Source organism: Theropithecus gelada, chromosome 10 (assembly GCF_003255815.1).
Source record: "Theropithecus gelada isolate Dixy chromosome 10, Tgel_1.0, whole genome shotgun sequence".
Classification (NCBI taxonomy): Eukaryota; Metazoa; Chordata; class Mammalia; order Primates; family Cercopithecidae; genus Theropithecus; species Theropithecus gelada.
This window is the reverse complement of record NC_037678.1, coordinates 84,179,291-84,205,137: the sequence shown is the minus strand read 5'-3', so window position 1 is coordinate 84,205,137 and position 25,847 is coordinate 84,179,291.

The following is a 25,847-nucleotide window of genomic DNA, read 5'->3' as shown; positions in this document are numbered from 1 at the left end:
CCATATCCAGTGACAGAGCTCATGCACCTGCTGCTCCCCACCCTTGAGGGTGCCCATCTGTGCTCAAACTGAAACTACTCAGGTGAAAACACAACATCCCTTTGTGTTGTGATTTACTTCAAATGTTCTCAGGGAAGCAGTAGGTAGGCCTATGATATCTGGGATCCATTAGATGGCTGTATTGCATTTCTTTCCATTAACAAATGTTTCTTCTCCCAATGCAAGGGGTGAGCTCCGTTGCTCCCTAGAGTCAGCCTCTAGACTGTGTGGGGAACAAACATTAGGAAAACCAAAGTGAGGTTTCTATCTCATATCTGTATGGAGCACTGTAGTATTCTGGGCTCATCACCTTTCCCTGTCAGGCAGTGGGAAGATGTGCTGGAACTTTCCCCTGGGACACAGCTGGGGTCCAGCTTGTTGGCTTCCAGACAATGTGAAGACAGCATGGCCTGATGCAGAGGCACTGGCCTTGTTGTCTGGAGACCTGGTTTCTGTTTCACCTCTCACACAAATTTGGATTAATGAGATTGTATTGTATGTCCTAAGTTTTTCCTCCCTGTCCACTCTTGCCATTGTTCACTGGGGGTAAAGTATCTTTTCTGGTTCATTGGCTTTGGCCTTGGTCAGTTGACTTGCTTTGGCCAATGGAAGGTGGATATGACAGGTCACTAGTTACAAGCGGAGGCTCTAAGGGCTCTCACTGCTTATTTCTCTTCTGCTTTTGCCAGTGCCATGAGGAGAACTTGCCCTGGGTAGCTGCTGTAGCCACCAGATAACATGAGTCCCCAAGTACTACTGGTCAACCTGCACACTTGTGAGCAGGAAGCAAATGTTTGCTGTTGTAAACCACTGAGTTTTGGGGTTTGGTACTTGACATTTGTATTAGTTCATTTTCATGTTGCTGATAAAGACATACCTGAGACTGGGAAGAAAAAGAGGTTTAATTGGATCTCCCAGAATTCCCCTTTTTACATGGTAGCGGCAAGAGAAAATGAGAGAGATGGAAAAGTGGAAACCACTGATAAACCCACCAGATCTCGTGAGATTTATTCACTATCATGAGAATAGCACGGGAGAGACCAGCCCCCATGATTCAATTACCTCCCCCTGGGTCCCTCCTATAACATGTGGAAATTCTGGGAGATACAGTTCAAGTTGAGATTTAGGTAGGGACACAGTCAAACCGTATCAACATTATTGAAGCAATATTTGGTTAATGTAAAGACTTTCAAGATCTTTAGTTTTGTTTGAATTTTGCTATCTTTGGTCTGAGGTATGATTTGCATACCACAAAGTAGAATGAATAAACTTTACTGTTCTTACTGTTTGATGAATTTTGACAATGTTCCACACTTGTGACCATCATTCCCAACAAGCTATTGACCATTTTCTACCACTCCAACAAATCCCCTCATGCCCCTTTCTAACAATTCTACCTCCCCCGCTCTAGAGGCAACTGTTTTTTAATTTCTATCACTAGCTTAGCTTGCCAGTTCTTGAGTTTCCTATAAATGGAATCACACGGTGCAATCTCTTTGCATTTGGCTTCTTTTGATCAATGTGATGTTTTTTGAGATTCATTCATGTTGGGTGTCTTAGTAGTTTGTTCTTTTTATTGCTGACTAGCATTCCATTGCATGAATATCCACAATTTGTTTACATGTTTACCTGGTGATAGACATTTGGGTTGTTTCCAGATTTTGGCTATTGTGAATAAAGCTGCTTTGTTTTCAGTGGATGTTTTCTTTTCTCCTTGGTAAATACCTGAAAATGGTATTATTGGGTTATAAGGCAAATTGTTTTCCAAACTGGTTATGATATATTACCTCCAATCAACAATTTATTAGCGTTTCAGTTCCTTCACATCCTTGTCTTCTGGATTTTAACTCTTCCAGTTGGTATAGAGTGATATCTCATTGCGTTTTTAATTTTCATTTCCCTGATGAGTAATGGTGGTGAGAATCTTTTCATGTGTTTATTGGGCATTGCTGTATCTTCCTTTATAATGTGTCTATTTAAGTCTTTTGTGCATATCTTAAATTGGATTTTTTTCTGTTTTCTTATTGAGTTGTAAGAGATTTTGATTTTTTTTATATAAGTCCTTTATCACATATATGCCTTGTAAATCTTTTCGCCTAGATCTCTGATTAGGATTATAGATTTGACTATTTCTTCCTTTAGTTGTGTTAGTTTTTGCTTAATAAACTAATGTATTTTGAAGACCTGTTATTTGATGCATAATTTAGGATTATGTCTTATGGATGAACTTCTTCTTTCATCATTGTGAAATGTCCCTTCTTATCTCTTGTGATACTTTCTGTTTTAAAATTTACTTTATCTGGTACTAATATTATAGCCAGCTTTCCTTTGCTTTCAGTTTACTTGTTAGATCCTTTTCCCACCTTATATTTTCAATCTGTTTGTGTCTTTATATTTAGAGGATTCTCTTAGACCACAAATATTAAATAGGTGGATCTTGCTTTTTGTTTTGTCAGTCTCTGCCTTGAAATGGTCTTTTCTTCCCACTTAAATTTAATGTAATTATTATTGTTGTTGAGTTTATGTCTATCACCTTGATATTCATTTTTATTCTCTCACCTTTTTTGTTTTTTGCTTTGCATCCCCTTTCCTGTCATCTTTTGGATAAATGAAGTCCCCCTCCCTACTATTCCATTTTATCTAATCTCTTTATTTTTCTTAGCTATACATATTTACATAATTTAAAAATAGTTGTTCTGTGTAATAATAAAAACTTTTAGTTGTCACAGCTATATGCCTTCCCATGCTTGTAATGATTTGTAAGAGTACCACTAAATTTGCTTCTTCCTAGCCTTTGTGCACTTGTTGTCATTTATTTTACCTTTATGTGTTATAAACCCTACAGTATACTTTTATTATTTTTTGTTTAGGTCAATAGCCTTTTAAATAAATTTGCTATAATACAGATAATTTAAAAGTATTTTATGGTTACCCTTTTTGGTACTCCTCGTTCATTATTATTAATCTGAGTTTCTGTCCAATACTTTCCTTCAGCCTGTAACATGTCTTTTGGTGTTTCTTGTAGTTCAGGTTTCTGTCTACACAGGAGTCCTTTTCTTCCCACCACTCTGCTGGGGACACAACAATCTTGAGTCTCTTCTTTCCTCGGAAGTGTTTGTTAATTTCTAGATTTTATTTCATTAAGGTTTCTTAGTGTCGTCAGCTCCCTGATGGGTTGTAAACTGATTTAGAGCCTACTCTTTTTGCTTTTTTGGCTAGGGTGGGTGGCAGTGACAGTGTCTGGCAACTTCCTGAATCAGAACGAAAGTCCAAGATTTAGTTTCCTCCTTGTTTTTGTTTGTTTTTTTGAGACAGAGTCTCACTCAGCAGCCCTGGCTGGAGTGGCGTGATCTTGGCTCACCACAACCACCATGTCCTGGGTTCAAGCAATTCTCCCGTCTCAGCTTCCCGAGTAGCTGGGATTAGAGGCACCCGCCATCATGCCTGGCTAATTTTTGTATTTTAGTAGAGACAAGGTTTCACCATGTTGACCAGGCTGGTCTTGAACTCCTGACCTCAGGTGATCCACCTGCCTCGGCCTCTAAAAGTCCTGGGATTACAGGCATGAGCTACTGCGCCTGGCCAGTTTCCTCTTTTTAAGGTGAGCAGTTTAAATTCTATTTATTTATTTGATCAATAAACATTTCTGAGCAGCTCTTCCAGAAGCTCAGCATCCAGACTATAGCGAAGAATAAAGCTTTTCTTTCTATGACTCCTTAGGCTAAAGTTTACGTTTTTAATATAGCCTCCAATACCCCACTTTTATACACTTTTTAATAATACTTTGCACTTCTTTACATTGATACTTGTGATTCTGACACTTTTTAATTTAATATTTGTTTCTCTGCTTGACTCTCAGCTACATAAAGGGAAGTCCTTTCATTTTTACATGGTTGATCTGTGCTTTCATGTGCATTTTCTCCCCAGCCTTCCTCCCACCCTGGAAATGCCTTTTCCTTCTTTATTCAATGATCATTCTCACTCCCCTCTCTTGAAGTCACCCTAAAACATCTCCTTCCTTCATACTCCATCCCCAAATCCAAACAGACCTATCTCTTTGGCACACAGTAAAAATGAATTTTATAGCTCATTATTCAACTGTTTCCAGATTTGAAATAAGAAATAAGAATTAAAAAAGAATTTGAAATATTCCAGGGTAACCCTACTGCCTGGGAAGGGCTGGTGTGCATTTTATGATCTGTGTAATACTGATTATTAAACATTTTTGTAAATTGCTCCAGCAGGACTGTCAGTGCATTGCATGGTGTCTATCTCATAGTATGTGCGCAGTACATATGCGTTGAATAAATTAAGGGCCTCCAGACTGATTACTTGGGATGGCACAGATTTGCCAGCTACTCGGTTCTGGTTTATGCACTAAGGTACAAAAATAAATGATACTTTGTCTCTAGACTTAATTGTGATTCATGCATGTACATTAGACATGTACATTGTCCCATCCCAACTTTTTGCTCTGGTCACTGCTGTGGACACATGCTGCATTCAAACACATCCCAAGTACACTTGCAACACACCACATCTCTGACTGTCTGCCTCACTGTCACTACTCTCTGAGCCCACCCTTGATCACTGGGGGACAGGATCTTTTGGATAAATACATACTCTTCTGTTTTTAGGTGGACAATTCTAGGCATGCTTTACATAGTCTCCCAGAGAACTCCATCCCCAGTTGATGAAGCCCAGTTGTCCAGCTTAGTAATTACCCCGTGGATGGCTTTCCCTCCTTTCATATTTTATTATTCCCAGTCCTCTACTACTGTTACCTGAAGTCACTTTTCAAAATAAATTCCCTGAGAGTATGCTTCATATCTTCTTTTTGGAAGTTCCCAAGCTAAGACAATCTGTAAACAAGTAATCAGAGTAAGGCATTTGGACAAGATTAATAAAAGCATTCTATGCTGAGACAGCAGTGTAGTAAAGCAAGTAGGGGAGGCAGCCTCCAAGATGGGCCCCAGTGAGTCCCACCTCTGGTACCTCTGGTACTCCCTTCTTTAGTCCCCTCTTCCTCCCACATTGTACCAGGATTGATCTGTGTGGCCAATGGAATATGACAGAATAGATGACTTGACTCTTGCTGAGATTAAGCTGTAAAGAACTTCAGCTTCCATCATGACCTGTATCCCTCTTGGGTCACTTGATCTGGGAGAAGGCAGCTATCATGTCATGAGGACATTCAGGCTGCCTAAGGTGAGACCCACATGGTGAAGAATTTGAGTCTCTGGTCAAAAGTGAGTGAGGAGCTGACACCTGTCAACAACTGCATGAGTGAGCTTGGAAGCAGATTCTGCAGCCACAGTGGAGCCTAAAGATGCCTGCAGCCCTGGCTACCAGCTTGACTTCAACCTCATGGGGACCCTGAACCAGACCCACCCAGGTGAGATGCTCCTGGATTCCTGAGCACTGTAGCTGTGTGGAATAATAAATATCTTGGATAATTTGTTATGCAGCAATAAATAACCAATACAGAAAGGAATTGTAAGAAAATATAATGAACTTTGAAATTACAACCAGGCATTTAGGCTTCCAGCTCCAAAAATTATGATTACATCATCATTTAGATCAACACTGTTGAGATTAAATGCGTTGTCTTTGGAGAAAAACCACCAACATTACATTATGCCTCTGGAATGTACTAACCTTGTGATCTTGGGCAATTTGCTTGACTTCTAAACTAATTTACTCATCTGTAATATGGGACTGGAATTCATATCTATCTCAGAGAATAGAGAAATTTAAATGAGATGTTACATGCAAGCTTTTATTATGGTTCTTGCGTGTGATAAGCACTTAAAAATCACTAGCTATTATTCTTACAAAATAGTCCCAAAACTATAGGGACCATAGGTTAAAAAATAAGATCACAACCTCCCTTTTCTTGGTTTATTTGTAGTCTCTTCTAGCTATTTTCAAAGATAAATTCAACCAAAACTTTACCCCTGTCTTCTTAATCAACTTAGCTCAGCAGTTCAAGAATTTGAAGAAGTATAAAGGTATATTCAGTACCTTTAATTAGTAACCAGTAATACATTTTCCCAATGCGCCAACAAAAAGGTTGAAAGTAATCAACTGGGGGAAGGTTAATTAACTCAATCTTTTATAATTCAGAACAGGCTGGGATGTGCTTCAAAACGCTTCATTTTGGGCAGAAAGCCTTATACCCAAAAGAGAAAGAGAAAGAAAACTCAATCAAAATTAAAGCTGAGACCGCACAAACAACGAAGCCAAGAAGACTGACAAACAACTCAGCCTGAGTTCACTTTTTTCTAAAGACCTACCCATTTCCACTCTCGTGGTGGTGGCTGGTGCTGGGATTGTGGCTGAGATGATCTAATTGGAGGAAATGGGTAAGTCAGTTTCACCCAGAACAAAATTTGGATAGGCAAAGCAGGTGGGAAAACCAATCAGCATCCTGAGGAAAGTCAAGGGTCACCTTAGCTACGAGATGATGTTTCTCTGAATGGCTCTGCCCTCTCCTTTTGTATCTTTCTCCCACATCTGACTTTCTGTGATTCCCTTAAAACTCTGCATCTGGTGGTATCTTTTCTCTCTGTCATTTGGACTGTATGGATTGAAGTCACTGGACTGCTGCTCATGAGGACATTTGTGTGTAAAATTTCTCCATCCTCCCTGATAGGATTTCAAGCATCGGGGGACACTTAGGGCAGAACTTCTCAGAACACAGGGAACCATTCTGGGTGGGCTAGTACCAAGAGCTTCATAGAGGACCTTACAACCCAGAAGGGCAAGGCAGGGCCAACAGTGACACAAGCCCAAATGAAGAGCACAGTCTCTGGGGAAAGAGGTTGACATCTGCAGTTATTAAGAATTTCAACTAATTCCATTGACATTAGGGAATGCATTTCAAGGAAAGAACCCTTAACCCCTTCCCCACTATTTTTTTTTTAGTATAGCACTTGTAGCCTGGGCTTCTTTGTGTCAGAATTTTATAATTAGATCAGATCAGCCATACAAGAAAAACCTTCATAGTCACTTTTCCTGTTCTCCAACCTGGCTGTGACTATGTCTTGGCCTTCTCTTATTACCCATAATACCTATTGCAGTGCCAGCATACAGTGGTTGGATAACTGCATACCTCTGAGATGCATGAAAAGCCCACCCCTTCCTGCTGGGACAAGGGGGTATCTGAGATAGTGAGTGTAACTTGAAGAAATGGTACCTAGCTGTGTCCAGGCTTAGGATTTGAAAAAACAAATAAACATAAAATAGAAGACTCCCTTTTTACTTTCCTTCTTATCTTAAAATCTTGACCTAAAATCATTTTTTAATTTTTAATTTTTGTGGGTACATAGTAGGTGTATATATTCTGGGGGTACATGAGATGTTTTAGATACAGGCATGCAATGTGTAATAATCACACCATGGAGAATGGGGTATCCATCCCCTCAAGCATTTATACTTCACATTACAATCTAATTATACTCTTTTAGTTATTTTAAAATGTATAATTAAGTTATTACCGACTGTAGTCACACTGTTGTGCTATCAAATAGTATGTCTTACTTCTTCTTTCTATGTTTTTGATACTCATTAACCATCCTCACCTTTACCCCATACCCCCGCTACCCTTCCCAGCCTCTAGTAACCATTCTTTTACTCACTGTCTCCATGAATATAATTGTTTTAATTTTCAGATTTCACAAATAAATGAGACCATGGGATGTTTTGTCTTTCTGTGCCTGGCTTATTTCACTTAACACAATGATCTCTAGTTCCATCCATGTTGTTGCAAATAAAACATCTTTAGAGAGAGGGGAAGAGTCTTGGAAAAGAATGGAGAAAAATTGAGGGGAAGTAAAAGGGGGAATGAGTGGAGTTCACAGAGGTTCATTCTGTAGGGGTTTGCATCCTAGCAGGGATCAGGCTTGCAATTGACAAAAGATGTGTGAACCCCTCTCCCCACTCCTCCCATCATCTCTCCACCCAGGAATTGTGCTGTGGCAGGAAGTCACCTGTCAACTTTTCTTCCGTACTTGTGAAAGCATGAGTTCTAAGAGGATATGATAAGTGTTTAGTTTCTTTGCCAATCTGTATCCACCTAATTTTGGAAATGATGATTCTGGAGGCTGGGCATGTCGTTTTTGACTGACCATCTGGTCCACTGACTAATGCCATGAAAAATCTGCATCATCTTACTGCATCATTGACTACAAGGAGAATGTGTCAGGTCTAAATGTGTTTTAGCATGACCATCAACACTGCTAGGACTCCGGCATAGTTGAATGAACAATGACTCCAGATACTAGAGGGTAAGTCCAGACTTGATTCTGACATATGGGACAGGTCAGCTGACTCTTCCAAGCCACCAAGTCCATTTGTACTAAATGGCGGCATCGTCAGATTCAACGAGCTATTCCTTCCTTTGCTGTTGTATGAAAGTTGAGATTCACTTTTCATCAGTTCTTTAAAGATCTAAATTACACAGCAATGACAAATGCATTTCTATGTTAGACTTCAACCTTTGGAATTCACTAGCTTTCCAGGTCTTACTTTGTTAAACTTAGGTCACGATCCACAATTTTCTCACCAGTTGGATCTGTTCAAGTCACACTTAGCTCATCATCACTTATTTCTCTACTACTAGAAAAAATTCTGAGTAGGATTTATAGAATCTTGAAACACTATCAAATACTTGCTCTCATGTACAGACAGCTATGGAACCATAACATAAATCTCTCTGCAAGCAGATGTGGTAAAATGAATCATTAGGCAAGCAATATAAAAATAAACAGCTCCCACTCATTGGATGCTTTCAATGTGCCAGGTATATGTGCCATGTGCATTGCATATGCTAACTTTTTAAATCCTCTCCACAACCCTAGGAAGTGGGATTTATATTTTTACAGTTGAGGAAACACACTGCAGGTGGGCAGTCAGATTTTGTTGGACAGATTTTGGGATAGTACTTCTAGGTTCCTCCAGACACCCCTTCCCATTTCCACAGTCCCTGGAATCAGTTTGAGTATATGTCCTTCACTAGCCAGCATGACCACAGCCTACAGGCTTTGGAGTCATCTCTTCCTGGGTGTGAGTTCTGTCTCTATCTCTTGTTAGCTGTTTGATTTCCTGGAGATTTCCAGATCTCCCTGAAATGCAGTTACCTCCTCTGTAGAATAAAACTAATCCTGTCTGTCTGTCAGAGTTGCGATGAGGATAAATGAATTCATAGGCACGAATAAGTGCCCAACTAATGCTAATCTACCCCTACTTGTTCCTTCCTTCTCCCACATGCCCTCTCTTCTCCCTCCTGACTCATCTTGCTTGCTAAGTCATCCAATGCTTATTTCTTGTGCCTCCATGGAAGAAAGATGACATCTTTCTTCTTGTCTGTAAGTACCTTTTGTGATTTGTTCGTTCTTCTCTACCCACAAGTATTTCCTGTCTGTACTCACCAACTTCCTTAGGCTGGGATGCACCAACCTTCACATTCTTTGAAGAATAGCCTGTGGGGACTCCATCCTAGTGCTTTGAGCAGCCTATCCCTCCTTCCTACAATTGTGTGCTAGGATCCAAGAGTAGCCATGTAACAGCAGCACAGACAAGAGTCAGGGGAGGTTATTGGATTCTAATTATAAACAAAGCAATCCAAGAGTTGTATAATTAGATTGGAAGGAACACAGTTACGGCTGTTTTAAAGGTTGTGACCTAAACTGACAAAAGATAGGAAATTCTGCGAGACAGATGCCTCATCAACCTTGCCTTTGAATGGCCTATTTTTTTTCCCTAATACATTGCTCCCCTTCAAGGTATTTTGAGCTTCTAATTTCTGAATTTTCATTTTTAAGGCATTCACAGAACGTTATACCTGGGAGAATGATGGACTCCTTTGAAACTTAAATAACCCAAAGGAGTCATCCAAAACTCTGGGTGGAATATGTATTCATGCATTTTTAAAAAGGTGTATTATATACATCAGAGACTTGGATGGCTCATTAGGAAGAATTTGGTGGAGTGTTTAATTCAGGATTTAATGTGCTGTCCATGGACTAAGCTTACTGGGGCTGTACTAAAGCTGCTTTATTTTACTTTATTTTCCACAGTAACATCTAAAGCCTAAAGCATTTACACAAAATGACTGACTAATCATTTGCATAGTTTCATTTTTGAAATCGAAGGCTTTTTCAAGTTAGATGAAAACCAGACATACCTGATGCCAAAATGCCTTCCGTGAAACTCAAATAATCTTTGTAAAACCTTTTCTTCTTCTCCTTCCTTTTTTTTTCTTTAAATTACAACTCAGCTGAAATGAGAGATTTTAACCTTTGTCTCTTAGAGTTTTTTTTTTTTTGTGTGTGTGTGCTTGGATCCCTGCAATGGAACTTTTGTGATTCCTCATAGAAAACAAGCTTAACCTGAATTAAACTATATAAACAATTATTAATATTTTTTCTCTGGAATATTAATACTTTTACATTTTTCAGAATTGAAAAAGATAGGACGGTAGTAACCAGGATTTAGAGGGAAGCTAATGTGATGACTAACATTTTGGGAACTGTCTATTCAAGATGTGAAAGGACTGATTTGGTGGAGAGAGACAAAATTGACTTTCTGTACCTTGTGTGTATTTCAAGATCCCCATTTTCCTAGTCCTTGCCCATCCACCCCTCTTTTCTTCATTTTTTTTTCCTGCCAAAATGTATAGATAGAAAACATCTCTCACTTTGCTGCTATTTCAGTTGACCATATAGAAATATCTAAGCTTCTAATGGGCCCATATGGACTACTGATTGTCACTGAACATTCATTCTTCTAAATCTTGGGGAGCTGCAGAGAGAAGCAAAGTCAGTTCTCATCTGAAGAGGAATAATCTTTCCTCTCTTGCCGCAGAGAGAATGGGTCACATTGAGGGTGTTGCTGAAAGCCTGAGAGACACAATCTCTTACCTAGGGTATCACAGCTGTGAGAGAAGATGCTTGGAAAGGTGAAGCATATTTAAGAAGCAACATCAAGCACTTCGAAGTTTTTTTGTTTTTTTTGAGATGGAGTCTCGTTCTGTCGCCCAGGCTGGAGTGCAGTGGCCAAGCTCCATCTCCTGAGTTCACACCATGCTCCTTCCTCAGCCTCCCAAGTAGCTGGGGCTACAGGTGCCTGCCACCACGCCTGGCTAATTTTTTGTATTTTTAGTAGAGATGGGGTTTCACCGTGTTAGCCAGGACGGTCTTGATCTCCTGACCTCTTGATCCACCTGCCTCAGCCTCCCAAAGTGCTGGGATTACAGGCTTGAGCCACCATGCCCTACCATCACTTCTAAGCTATTTAATAGTCTAACTGTGGATAAAACATGCAGAAACATATTCATTTGAGATACAGTGTACCCTGAAAATTTCCTTCTCTAGGTGTTCTTGAAACTGGCAAAAGTTTTGTGTTTTCTTTAATCTGTTGTTTCTCATAGCATTAAGTAATGCATCATGTTGTGGGTACAAAAAATGGGAGAGAGAGAAGAGACCAATTTTATGAACTTCTGCTATGTATCAATCCAGCCAATCACTGTGGAGGTATTTTACATACATCCATTATTTTGTTCCCTGCCACCCAGCAAAATGATCATTATTATCTCTACTTACTAATGGAGAAGTGGAGACTCAGGGTGAGAAATTGATCCATGGCATCATGCTGGATTACTCATTCTTGTCTTGGTTTTGCACCTAGCTAGCTGTGCAACTCACATAATGTCTCAATTTTTCTCCTTTGAGAAATGAGCGAGTTGGACTAGGGCTTTGTGTATTCTGGAAGGAAGGTTCTGGATTCTAGTATTCCAAGTATTTTCTGTGAATTCTGTGATCTCTTCCAAGAGGGATAATTTAGATGGCTCCCATGTTCCACAGAGCCTGCAAACCCATCTGGCAGAGCAGGCGTTAGTGGTCCCCAGTGCACTGGAAAACCAAAAACATTATCTGAAACCTCCATTGTTAAGAACTGAGGGAACCATGGCAAAAGAGACTTGTCTGGCTGGAGAAAGTGAGGGCTCAGATGACATTTTTTTTTTTTTAAAGTGATGAGTCAAGGAATTGCAAGTTACCTTGCAGGGAAAACACAAGGTGTGAGATTTGCGGTCAGAAACTGAAGTAACTGCTTGATCACTTCTCAGATGTCTCTGGCACCCCTTCCTACTTGGTCTGACTGCCACATCCTTCTACATTATTCAAGACTTTGTTAAAATAGCTTAGACTTGCTTGCTTGATCTCTCCCTTTTTTTAGTTCTTTCTAGCCTTCTTGCTAAGTCTTCCTCTTACCTCTAGCCTCATTTATTTTGGATAAGACTCTCCTATAAATCCCAAGATTACTTTGCCACTCTTAAGACTGTAAACTGGGTAATATGCTCTGAATGAAAGGCCATGGTGAGTTACTCTGCATGAGACGTAAATGCAACACCATCTGACACAAATCACTCCTGGAACTCCAGATCCTTGTATTGCAAATGAGCATTTCCATTTCAAGCCCTGGAGTAAATTATTTTAAAGTACATTTTCTGCAAACACTATGGCTTTGGTTTCTGGCATGCTCCTCTTATAATCTTCAGTTCAGAGGAAAGACTGAGCTCAGCTTTGAGCTTTTCTCTTAACCAATCCCTGCTCCATTATCAAATAGCCCCATCCCTTGTGTAACTAATCCCTTTAATTTTTCTTTAGCTTTTGTGAGGATTTTCACCTTAAATTAGAAAAGTAATATATTTATAGACTAACTCATTTGTGATTTTACTAATTTCCGGGTCAGGTTCTTCTATCTTTTATAGCATATTGATAATGCTAGGAACTTTTCAGCAATTTTTCCAAAAAAGAAAAATCAGGATCTCAAGTGGATAGCACAAATTAAAGGCTTCCAAGCCAGATACAATGTTAGGTGCTGCACAAAATGCAGAGAAGCGCTGTTTATGCCCTCAAGGAATGCACATTCTTGTAGACAAATTCAAAAATTGCTGCTATGAAAGGCATGCCGACGTACTGTTGCTGGAGTTCAGAGTCAAGGGAACTGCAGGTGTTGGACTCATGTGGAGATGAGATCACTAACTCCTTCCTATCGCAGAGAGCTGCTGCTTGCAGGGACATCAGGCTCTGTGGAAACTTGTGGATCTCTAAGTGTATCCATCTTCTTCTCTCTCTTATCATCATGGAAGAAGAGTTCATACTCCTATCAAAGGCTAAGTCCTACCCTCAAAATTCAGCATTCAATCTCCTCATGCTTTCAAAAACATTTAAGTAAATTAGAAGCTTTATTGAGGTAAGACTGACTTTATGTTCATATGCTATTTGGTTTCTTAGTAATACTTGAGATGGTTAGCACTCACTTCTCCTGGGAGAGTCTCCCATTTTTCCTGACTGTGTACATTACACCTCCTGAATGCCCACTTCCTTTTGGACTGCATTTCCTGTGTCCCCATTAAAGATTCCCTGGCTTTCACTGAACCTCAATTCTAGGATTTCTAAAGACTAAGAACTGAGCCAGAATCTTTTTTCTTTCTTTTCTTCCCTTCCCTATGTCATCTAATCCATTTTTATAATTTTACATACAGTCTTATAGTAATAGCTCCTGTGTTTATTTAAGCTAGATCTTTCCTTTAGACTCTTGTCTTACTTATGCAATTGCCTATTTCATATTTCCATGTAGACATTTCATAGACATCTGAGACAACCATCCAAAATGGAATGTTTGATTTCCACCTCCCCCAAGCCCATTGTTGCTGATCTCAGTTTTGGCTCTAATAACCAACCACCCCGTTTCTCAAGACAGAGGTTGAGGTGTTTAGCCATAATTCATCCCCTCCCCACATACGATCATCAGTGAACCTGGTAGATCTGTCTAACAAATGCCTTCAACCTGACCATTTATCACCCTCTCTACTAGCATGCCCATGGCTGTGCCTTCATGATATTCATCTGGATTAATGCTGCTGCCCTCTCTATTCATACTCCAATCTAAGGGCCATATAGCAGCCGTGATTTCAGCATGCAAATCTTACAGTTCTAATTTACCCAGCATAAATAACTCTGTTGTTTACCTTTTTTTCATGCACAGACACTAAATCATTCCACTTTTTGATTTGGGATTCTGCTTTTCTGCTCTTGCTTCTGACACCATGAGATTTCTAAGGTTTTTTTCCGAAAACAAAGGGAGCTTCCTTTTAGAGAAATTCTGGTAATTTTTTTTTGACTAGTAAAGTGTTCATCTAATCAGAAATGGAAACAAATGGAAAAGGTTCTTTGAAAAGTGGAGAGATTTTTGACAACCTGAGATGCTCAGGGAGCACGTCACACAGAGGTTACACATGAAACACAGGGCTGCTGTTTGCAGGGGTCATTTGAAGAAAAGTGAGTTTCTTTGGCTTAGCTCGGGGAAAGATGTGAATGTGGGTTATGTGGATGATCCTGGAAAGGTAAATTGATGCCCTACCACAGGTATCTCAATGCCTGAGTCAGAAATTTGAATCTGGTTCAACACAAGAAGTTGGAAGCCACTGAAGAGATTTTGAGCTTAGATGGGATGCAGTGAATGTCGTGCTTTAGAAATACCAGGCCGACACTAGTGGCAGGGATGGACTGGCATGGACTGGGATCGGGGAGTCAGAAGGTAGGAAGGCCAAGAAAGAGGCTAATCCAGCCGTGCAGATGAGAAGCATTGAGAATCTATGCTGGAATGACAGCCTTGAGTCACTTTCATTTGCTTTAAATATTTTTATGCTGGACTAAATATCTGTTTTCATTGATCCAGTTCTTCCCTCTTGTTCAATACAGATGCCATTGGGCCTTTAGATCTTTCCTTTACACTAAACATTACCAGATACTGCAGCCTTTCTCCATATACCCTCCCATTTTCATCCGCCCCTCTGGAGGCCCTGTTTATCAATGCCCTGTCTAAATTTCAGGGCCAGAATTAAGCCAATTGCTTACATGTGGTTTGCCTACTATAGACTCTCACAATTACGCTCTCCAAATAAGTCATATCAAATCTCTGCTTACCTCATTCAATGTGTTATCTATCTATCTATCTATCTATCTATCTATCTATCTATCTATCTATCTATCTATCTATCTATCTATCTATCATCCTTGAAAACAAATGATGGTTCTAAATGATCCCTTGCAAAGAAGTAAACATTCCCTGCTTTTCATTCATTTGTCATGGCAATTTAGGTGATTCTTTTTTGTCTGGTTTTGCTTGTTCTTGCTTATTGCTGAAAACTATCCTCTGTCTACTGTCTCCATTTTACATGTTATGAATCAAGTTTGTTTCAGCTTCAGAGAGCATCAGCAGTGTTTGCTATATACACAATCTAGTATTTTTGTAAATGTATTTAACAAGTATTTATTGGACGCCTGCTGCATCTAGACATCGTTCTAGGTGCCTAGGATATTTCCATGAACACAATATTAAAGGTCCCTGCCCTCCATTCCCTGCTGTTCCATGAGTTACTCTATGGATAATGGGTCCCAACAAAGGAACATTTATTTTCACTACAGTAATGATTTTAAGGCACTGATTCAAATGGAAGGCATTTCAAGGACAGCAGATTCTGTAATATAAGAGTGAGAATTTCCTTCTTTATCTAGATTATCCTTGCAGTTGGCCCTCTCCTTCATTTAAATTTCACCATTACTGGGGAGGGGAAAGAGATGTTAGCTTGATTCCCATGTGGAAATTAATTGATATTCTTCCTCACACTGGCTGGATAATTTAAAAATTAATATACTGTGCTGACAGCAGCACCTAAAGGTTACAGAGGCTGACTGGTGAGCTGCAGGCATTTGAGTCTGCCAAGCAGAATAAGAAATAGATAAAGCTAAATTACAGACCTATTAAAAATAAATTAGTAATGTCAAAAAAGCAAATTAAGATGCAGATAATCAATCTGATTTCAGGGTCTCTGGTGAGTGTTAATGCTTAATTCTTCTCATGTTTGATGAAGGCATCTATTAATTAAAAATATTTATATAAAAATGAGCCTGCATAAGGTCTTTATTTCAAGAGGAACCAACTTCAATTGATTTGACTCTCAGAAGATGGCCTTGACTTTGTCATGAAAGGCAAGACCTGCCTTCACACAGTCTAAATCAGGGCTAATTTTCCTAAAATATTTTTGCCAGCTGGAGAGAACATTTGCCTTCACTTTCCTTCACTTTTTTTTTTCTCCACTTTCTCTTCTGGCTTCTTGTGACCAACTCTGAATGATCCATCCTGCTTCCTTCTACTCCGTGATTGCTCTCCACGCAGAGGTCGCAGCTGAGCACCAAAGCAGAGAAGAGAGCTGTGTTCATTACAATTTTTGGAGAGCGAGAGGGGTCAAATAAGCAGAGAAGGCACAAGCAAGGAGAAAGGAAGGTGCACTTCTAGAAGGGAAGGAGCAAAGCAGGATTCAGAGGACCTGAGCAAACGCATGTGGGGGAGTTACAGAAGCATTTGGAGCCCTGGGGGTGCCCTGTGGTGTTGAAAAAGCAAATTATGGTCCAGATAATCGGTCTAATTTTAGGGGGCTCTCTGGTGAGTTTAATAGTTAATTATTCTTGTGTTTGATGAAGGCATCTATTAATTAAAAATATTCATAAAGCTTGCACAAGGTCTTTATTTAAAGAGGAACAAATGTCAATTGAAATAGAAAGCTGTGAGAATTCTGGCTCTGATGAAAGAATGGGCTGTTGTATTATAATTGACTATCCTTTTGCTTCTGTCTACTCAATATATTGGGTAAGAGGATTACTACACAGGTGTGGAAAGCACAAGCCAAATAAGTTTAGCCTTTCATATCCATTCCTCTTACCCAACCTTGGACAGGGGTTCAGAGAATAACTCCATGGGGGGCCACACAGAGCTGTGTCCTGTGCACTAGGCCTTCTGCAGTTAAAGAAACTCACAGTCATGCAGCACTGGAATAAATGGAGCAAAGGAGGCCAGTCCTGCTGCTATACCTCATTGCCCTACTTTGTAGCAGAAATGGGATTGAGTCAGAGGCTGGAATCAAAGCAAATCTTCCCAGCCAGCTACAAGTCGTGCTTGGGTATAATTCTTGCTAATAATATTGGTAGGAAGACTGGTGAAAAGCAACATGTAGATTTTTGGTCTTTTAAACTCATTTTTTAATTGAAAATGTTATACAATTCACAGGAAAAAGTTTTAAAACAAGTTAAAAAAAAAAAGGATAGATGTAGAATGAAAAGTCAGTCTTCCTTTATTCTCTCAGTCCAGGCCTGATTTCTGTTCAGAAAAAAAGGGTTTGCACAGGAGATAGAAAGAGAAATAAATAAGAAAAGTGACATGATGTTCCAACCAAACATTGAGAACCTGCAGCTCAGAGTGATCAGTGTCACAGGGTGAAATCAAGGTGGCAGAGGCTTTCATATTCTTCCAGGAACAAAGCACTGTCATCATAGCAGGACAGAGTTCTGGCCTGGATGGGCCCCGATCTGTGGCAGGGACCTAGCACGTTTCTAGTCATCTTATATGACAATGTTGTTGGGGAAAGGTCACCATCTAGTCATGTCATATGGCAATGTTGTCGGGGAAAGGTCACCATTTATTTCTGTCAGCTGTCTCTAGGGAAGTGTTGGATAAACCTTACCAGGCCACCTCTACATGGATTCCTGTCCAGGGACTGCAGGCAACAGGCTTTTTCCAATCTGAGGGTTTGACACCTGAGAATTTTCAGTTTAGGACTCTATTTTACTTTTATTTATTTATTTATTTTTAAATTTTTTATTATACTTTAAGTTCTAGGGTACATGTGCACAACGTGCAGGTTTGTTACATATGTATACATGTGCCATGTTGGTGTGCTGCACCCATTAACTCGTCATTTACATTAGGTATATCTCCTAATGCTATTCCTCCCCCCTCCCCCCACCCCACAACAGGCCCCAGTGTGTGATGTTCCCCTTCCTGTGTCCAGGGGTTCTCATTGTTGAATTCCCACCTATGAGTGAGAACGTGCATTGTTTGGTTTTCTGTCCTTGTGATAGTTTGCTGAGAATGATGGTTTCCAGCTTCATCCATGTCCCTACAAAGGACATGAACCCATCCTTTTTTATGGCTGCATAGTATTCCATGGTGTATACGTAGCACTCTATTTTATACTTAGTGTATATAGCCACAACAATGAAAAATTCAGCAAATATTTATTGAAAACCTGTTAAGTTCCAGGCTTGTATATATGTTTCAGCCTATTATGTTTCAGAAATATATATATATATATTCAGGAATATATATCAGGAGTAATAACGTGTAATATATATATATATATTTCTCCAAGGCAGATTTGGTGGTCCTTATGATATACCCCAGCACTTCTGTACTTCCTCTTTTTTCTTAGCATTTATCATACTATATCTCTTTCTCTCTGTCCTCTCTCTCTCACTGTCTCTCTATGTATGTGTGGGTGCATGTGTGTATGTATATATGTATACACACACACATGCACACACATGCACACACACGCACACACGTTAACCCCCGATGTGCTTTTCTGTTTTGTTTTCTTCTCTCCTATCATCCCCATTTGCCTTCATGGGTCTGGAAAGGTTATTCTCTTTCTCTTTCACAGTACTTAATTTATTCGAGGGAAATGGCTTATTTTCTGGGCAGGTCCCAGCCACTCTGTAAAGCCTAAGGATCTCAGGCTGCTCTGCCACTCCTTTTCCAGATATTCTCTCTGAAGCAGTGAGTCAATGAGGATGAACAGCATGGTTAGAGCAACCCCAAAGATGAGCCACATGGCTGATGGACCACAGCACTATTTTTATGTTTGTGTTATTTTTATGCCTTTTTATATGTGCATACATAAAAATAATTCTATTGCTTTGGGGCAGCTCCGAGATGTAAAGATATCTGCCAGGAGATTGGCAGATGACTCAAGAGCCTAAAAATTGTTTTATTCTGCAATTTCCCTGTGGCTTCTAAAGCGTTAGAGCAAAAGAGTAATAACGTTTATGTCAGCTTGCAGGAAACATCCATCATCAATTTCTACCTAAAATCTAGATATGGCCCTAGCCTTTTCTGCATTGTAAGGTATCTTGCAATACTGTTGAGGATGGGGTGGTTATGTCAGACAAGACTGTGTCCTTACCTCCTGCTCTTTGCTGCTGTGACAGCTTCACATATTTCTGTAGCTTTGCTGCTCTGGCCACTATGTACCCTTCAGTCATTTATATCTGATGATTCCTAAAAAGAATTAACCAATTTAAGAAGCCCAGTGAGCTCCGTTTGTCCCTTCAGATCCATTCCCTGTCCTTCCTTTGTCTTAGGAAGCTGATCTTGACAGATAACATATCCTGGACACTCTTGCTGTCTAGTTTCCGGGTTTGCTAGAGGGAGGGACTGGGAGGAGATCATTGGGTGGATAGAGAGAGACTCCAGCCATGACTTCAGCCACAGCAGAGCAGCCTCTCTCCCACAGATGTAGCTCTCCCCAGTGTCTGGCAATGTTCTTTCTTACCCCAGCCTCTCCAGTGGCTTCTCACTGATGCTAAGCCTGGGGAATTCCACTGACCCTGGCTGGCTCCCTTCAACCTCCAAGCTGGCCCCACCTCCAAAAACAGTCCTTTCATTAAAATTCTCTGTGGCTACTGTGAGTGTTTGTGTCTTGCCAGGACCCTGGGTGATGCAGCCCTCATACTCCTTAGACAACTGGCTGAGTTGTAGCTTCCAGGTGGCAGCCAACTTCAGAATAGACTGAAGGCTTATAAAATAGGATGTCCTGGCCTCTTGAAGAGTCTTAAGCCAAGACCTCTAATACCCTCACATCTGGATTTATATATCATATATGATATATAAATAATAAATAAATGATATATAGATGATTACCTATATCATTTATAGATGATCTTGAGTATGGAATCAGAGAGATGTGAATTCAAAAAGTAACAAACAGTAGTTTTGTTAGCAGGTACTTGCCTGCTCTGAGACAGTCTTTATCAGAAGGATGGGTGTAGCCCCGCCTCACCCATGTGGGGTTCTTGTGAAGAGCATGGATGATGCTATGAAATGTCACAGAGCTGGGAATGCCTGATTCCAAGCACCCTGCTTGCCATGGCCCTGCTTATTCACTCACATCCCCGCACACACACCTGCACACACACACACTTAGTGTTTTCTTTCCGAATCTGCCTTGGCTTTGGCCTTGTAAAGAACATTCTTGTATCCCAGGAATGCAGCCTGATGGGGTTTTGCACTGTGGGGTTTTTCACTGTGTCAGCAAGGCCAGGTTCAACTGCATCTTTCAGAATCCCCTTTGCTGTATGTTTCCGGTGAGGATGTGCCATGGGAAATTCTTGGGTGAGATCCGAAGCCTGGAAGAGAGGCAGCAGTTGTTTTGTGGTTTACACACGTTGTCACTGAGCTGCTCACTCTCCTCATTTTTGTGAGAAAGGAACTGGCGTCTTCCATGGTCCTGCTGCAGCTGCTCTGACTTAGGGGCCAGGTGTGTGTGTGTGAAGTCCATGACAAAGGCCTGGGGGTGTCTGTAGGCCACCATATCACCGAGGTCAGAAGAAACGAGAACTGAGGTCAGTTTCAGTCCATTTCTGTGGTCTTCAGCTCACTTTTGTGAGTTCTAGTTTGTTCTCGTCCTTCCTCACCTTCTAGCCCTCCCCCTCTGCAGTGGCCAGATGTTCTGTGGATTTCAACCTTCAACATCAGACTCAGACCTGTAACACACACACACACACACACACACACATCTGATAGAGGGAGTGTCTCAACAGGAAATAAGGAGTGGGGCTTCAAGTTTATTTGAACTCTGTTTCTTGGCTGAAGCAAGAAATGGTCTCTTGACTTCTACCAAAGTTGGAGTCAGCAGCAACCAGACCTTCCTAGAATTCAAACCTGCCAGGAGTCCAGTCCACAGCTGGAATCATTCCCCGTCCTCATTCGTGGGTGGTGGCAGGAGGGATTGATAATGTGGCTGAGGAGTCGGGGGCCAATTTGAGAAGTGGGATTCTCGGGTCTGCAGAAACTTGCCAGGCACTTACCAGGGATGGAAACGGATGCGTGTGTCCCCTCAGCACCTGTAACACACCAGACTCTGATTTCCTTTTCTGGACAGACTTCAGGGTCCAATGCTGGACACAGAATAAAAGCCAGCAATGGCAAGAGGGCAGTGTTCAGGGGCTCTCGGGACTGAATAAGCAGTGGGAACCTGACCTTCTGCTGAGTTGCTGATATTTGCAATTACATATTTAAGAAACAGCCTCTTGTTTAAGTAGGGTAGAATAATGTATGGACATATTCACCTTTCTTTTTCTCTTTTTTCACTGAATGTTCCCCCATCATGCGGGTGGCAGTTGCTTCAGAGGAGGCATGCCTAAGGCAGGGCCTGGAAACCAGAAATAGCCTGCAGATCTCCCAGGCTTTTGTGTCCTAAGCCCTAGACTCATAGGAAAAATTAGACATTTGCAGTTAAGAAAAATACAGATGACAAGATATTTCTTCCATCTTTAGACTAGAAAAGCATTTTCCTTTGTTCATGAATGAGAGCAGGGAAAAATAGTGAGGAGGGTCTATAGTTGCCCTCCCAGAAATGCTTCTGAAAACTGGTAAACCCTTGAAGAGAAAGTGGCCATGTCATACATTTTGGAGAGGTCCTGGACAGCCTTGCAGGGGGGTTCCTGGGTCCCCTGTGTGGCTGAACGACAATTGAGGTCATTTGGCTTGAAGAGTCTCATTGACTAAGGGGAAGATCTTTTCTGAAGCCTGAGAGCAAAGACATCCTCTCTGTCCACAGTTCTGCATCCTTCATTATGCCAAGACTCTACGTAGTCAATATTTTGGCATAATGATAATGTAATAATAAGAGCTAGCCCTTAGGCTGCGGATACTATGTGCCAGCCACTTTACATATGTTAACTCATTTAATTGTCATGAAAACCTTATGCAGTGGCATTTTACACCCCAATTTACAGATGAGGAAGCTGAGGACACACACCCCGGATTCTAACCTGAGCAGTTTGGCTCTAAGATCCGTGCTTGAATTGTGATAGTCAAGGAAAGTGGTATTTCTTGTCCAGGCATAACCTCATACCAGCTAAATGAGTAACCATATTTACAATGAATATATTTTATCTCGGTAATTCCACAAAGGAGAAAATGAGTACTCCTCGTCTACAGGTAAAAAAAAAAAGAAGTGTATACTAAGATCTGCTCATAATCTTTTGGCAGGCTGGCAGGGGTCATAAGTGAAGATTTAAGATTCTCAAAGGAAGCTGTCTGTGGCCTCAATAGTATCATGCTCTCAGTTAAGTGTCTGGAACATAATAAGCCCCCAATAAATATCAGTTGCTTTAATGATTATGATGATGATTATGGTTATTATCACCCCCAGAGAAGGCTGCACAGAACCAGTTTCTTGGAACAGAATTGCTGCTCCTTGAGATCCAAATCCTAGTTTTACGGAATTAGACAAGTCTGAGGTTATCACAGTGATTACTCCATCCCTGCCACGGGTGTCCTTGGTCCTTAATTCACTGCTCCTTCCTATTGAGGAGAAGCAAATTATAATAATCTAAATTAAAAGTTTGGTGTACTAACCCTTTCAGAGGTATTTGCATTTAAAAGGAGAGGGCAGTGCTTAAAAATGGAAGTGTATTTAACAATGTAATGACAAGATTCCCTAAATATTTAATAGTGTAATTGAAGGATTTAATAGCTGTGATATGTTGGGGTAATCAGGCTTGCTGTGCTTTTTCAGGTCTTACCCTTGACCCAGCGTTTGTTTCACACATTCCTTCACGTCCTCCTTACAGGTAGGCAGAAGCAGTATGGCCCAAGGGTTGAGATGCTGCTACATAAATAAGGCCAAGCATGAGTATTGAGGTCAGAAAAATTTCTTTGGCAATAAGCATTCTAAAACATCATGACCTCATGAAGCCTGCTAGGAAGCAGCTCTGCTTCCCCAAATGATAAAGGAGCCAGCCTGTTGTGTTTTTATTAAATAGGAGGTGCCAGTGCAGATAAACTTTGCCCACTTTGTATCCTACAAGGTACAGATCTGTGTCATGGAAGGGACGCTTACCCAAACATGTTTGTGCATTTAGAGAAGTGTCATCTTTGGAGAGGAATGCCATGAATGAGTAAATCTCAGTGATGTTAAATTCCCAGTGGGCCACACACTGGTTGGTAAAGGCCAGTTGATTTATTTGATCCAAATGAGGACAGGCAGTGTTAAATCATTCTCATGGCATCTAGCACAGCACCTTAATCACACATGATGTTCAATAAAGATTTATGGGGTCAGTGACTGTAATGCATAAGGCACAGGTGCTAGAAAGATTGGCAAATACAAACTCAAGATGCCCTGAGTTCTATCCATAGCACAGCCCCCTGAATGGCTATATGACCTTGGCTCTGTTTCTCAGTGTCTCAATCCTTAGATGCTTCCTCTGTAAAATGAAGGGATGAGGCTAGATAATAAGCAGGGTCATTTCCAGCTAGACAGTGATATAGAGGTACATTCTGTGCTTGGACATCTTCAAATTAAAGTAGATAGTTAAATTACTCTTTGGAATCTAAAGCTTATCCCTTGGGTACATCCACCCTCTGATCAATGGCTTCTTAGTGACAGTCTCTTTCCATGTCCTGCCTCGAGTCTCCTGCAATGATCCACTGTGCAATGATCCACTTATCAATTGTAGAGTCTCAGATGAAACCATTTCCAGGCTTCCAATTTTGTTTCTACTATAAGTTTATGGGTGACAGATGATACAAAATTAATTCCCTTAGGTTCACTCATGTACCATATGTCTATTCAAACAACAAGTAGGAATGTAGAAATAACATGGATTTTGGCAGCAAGCCTTGAATTATTTGTTTTGGATGACGTGTTCATAGATAGTAAGCTTCCTAAGACTTTGATGTTTGCACTTAGACATTTTAATTTTCCATTTTAGGTCTTCGAATCTTATTCATTTTGAATTTTCTTTTAGATAAAATGACTCACAATTATACCTCTTCTCTCATTCCACACCATCATCCAGTAAACAAATAGTCCAATTATATTAACATTTCCCACTTACTCTTTTCTGTTTATTAGTAGAAAAATATTTAGTTTTGAATTTGATTTTGTATTAAACTCAGAGAAATGGCATTTTTCAGCTATTTCTTCTCTGGAAATAAAATGTTCGAATGTCAGGTCTTTGTGGAATTTTCCTGACTCTTTGGCTTGTGGCAGATATATGAGCAATTTGACCACTGTGGTTCTTTAACAGCCCATCTTAGAGGTGATAAATAAAATAAGTTGACATGAAATTCATCACCTTAATCTGTATCTGTGGGTTAATGGGAGACATCAAGCATGAGATGCCAAAGTGTCCCCAGTGTTTGACAATACCTGGCATGTGGGTGTCCATGGCAAAGAGATGAAGCTGTCAATCAGTTTGTTTTAATGCTGTTGGACAAATAGCCATACCACCTACCTGTCTGAACACAGCTACCCTCACAGAAAATCAATGAAGGGAGTCTCAGTAGCCACGAAAATTAGCACAGCTTCACAAGCTAGGGCCAAGGATCATCTCAGATTAGCTTAAACAACTAGAGAGGAGAGCAAGCAAGGGTTGGATTAGTCTGGGAAGTTGACTGGTGGTTCTTTTGGGGTTTTCTATAGGTTACAGATGCTTCTCAGATGCAACAATAAAGCCTTCTCGAGTTTTGTTTTTTTTTACGTTTTAGAACATGATAAAATACATTGCTTTGGTTGACCTTTACGGTGGTGCAGGCAAGAGCCACAGACTGAGAGGTATGGTGTTGAAGAGTGACTTTCCCTGGGGTTCCTCAATGTGCCCCTGAAGGAATAATAGTAGAGCTTCAACTTCACCCTTCCATGTCCTGCATCATGGCTTGCCAATTCTAAATGGCTGCACAAATCTGCAAGCTGGAGGCATTGTCTGTGGAACAATAATGCCTGGCTGACCACGTTAGAGCCTACTGAGGGACTGAAATGAAATGACTTGTAAAAACTGCTAAGGGATTTAGAAAAGTGCAATAAAGAATAAGAGTCTGTTTGGGGTGTTTAGAATCTCACTGTGGTGTTAACATACAGAAGTACCAGTTATAGCTGGTCCATTAACCCCATATTTTCACCCAAACGGTTTGTCCTTTTGTGTTCTCCTCTCAGAAGATGGCACAGGCTAAAATATGGAAATTGTCCTAGACCCATCCATCTACCTCAGGCTAAAATATGGAATCTGCCACATGGTCAATCATATACCAAAGCCTACTGTAAAATATACCCTTATTAGCCTCCATTCCTTTCTATCTGTCTGATTTTATTTCCTTTAGCTTAGATTTTTTTCCAGAACCTCTCATCTCTATCCTCAATACTCTATTATAGCTACACTGATGACTTTAAATGCAAACCTAATCATATTTCACCCTATTTAACACCAACTCTTGATTGCTCAAAGAGCAAACCCAAACTTCCTAACAAGGCTTAAGAGGTCCTTTATAATTTCAACTCCCTTAGTCCTCCCATTTCTTCTCTTCTCATTCCTCTCTCATAACCTCAAAGCCCTGTGTTTCAGCCATAAGAAATAGCTGCAGTTCCTGGAAGGCACTGCAACCTCTCTCACCTCCAGCTTTTTTTTTTTTTTTTTTTTATTACTCTTTACTGCAATTGACAAAGCTCACTCCTATCAATCTTCCAGGATTCAGTGTAGACATCCAGGACCTTTTCCCCAATCATCTAAATCAGTGTCAGGGTTTCCTCCCATGTGTGTCCTCAGTAAACTCTATCGAAGCACTCATTATAGTTTATTTCCTTTCAAACTCTCATTTAAATGTAGCATTCATGCAGAAAA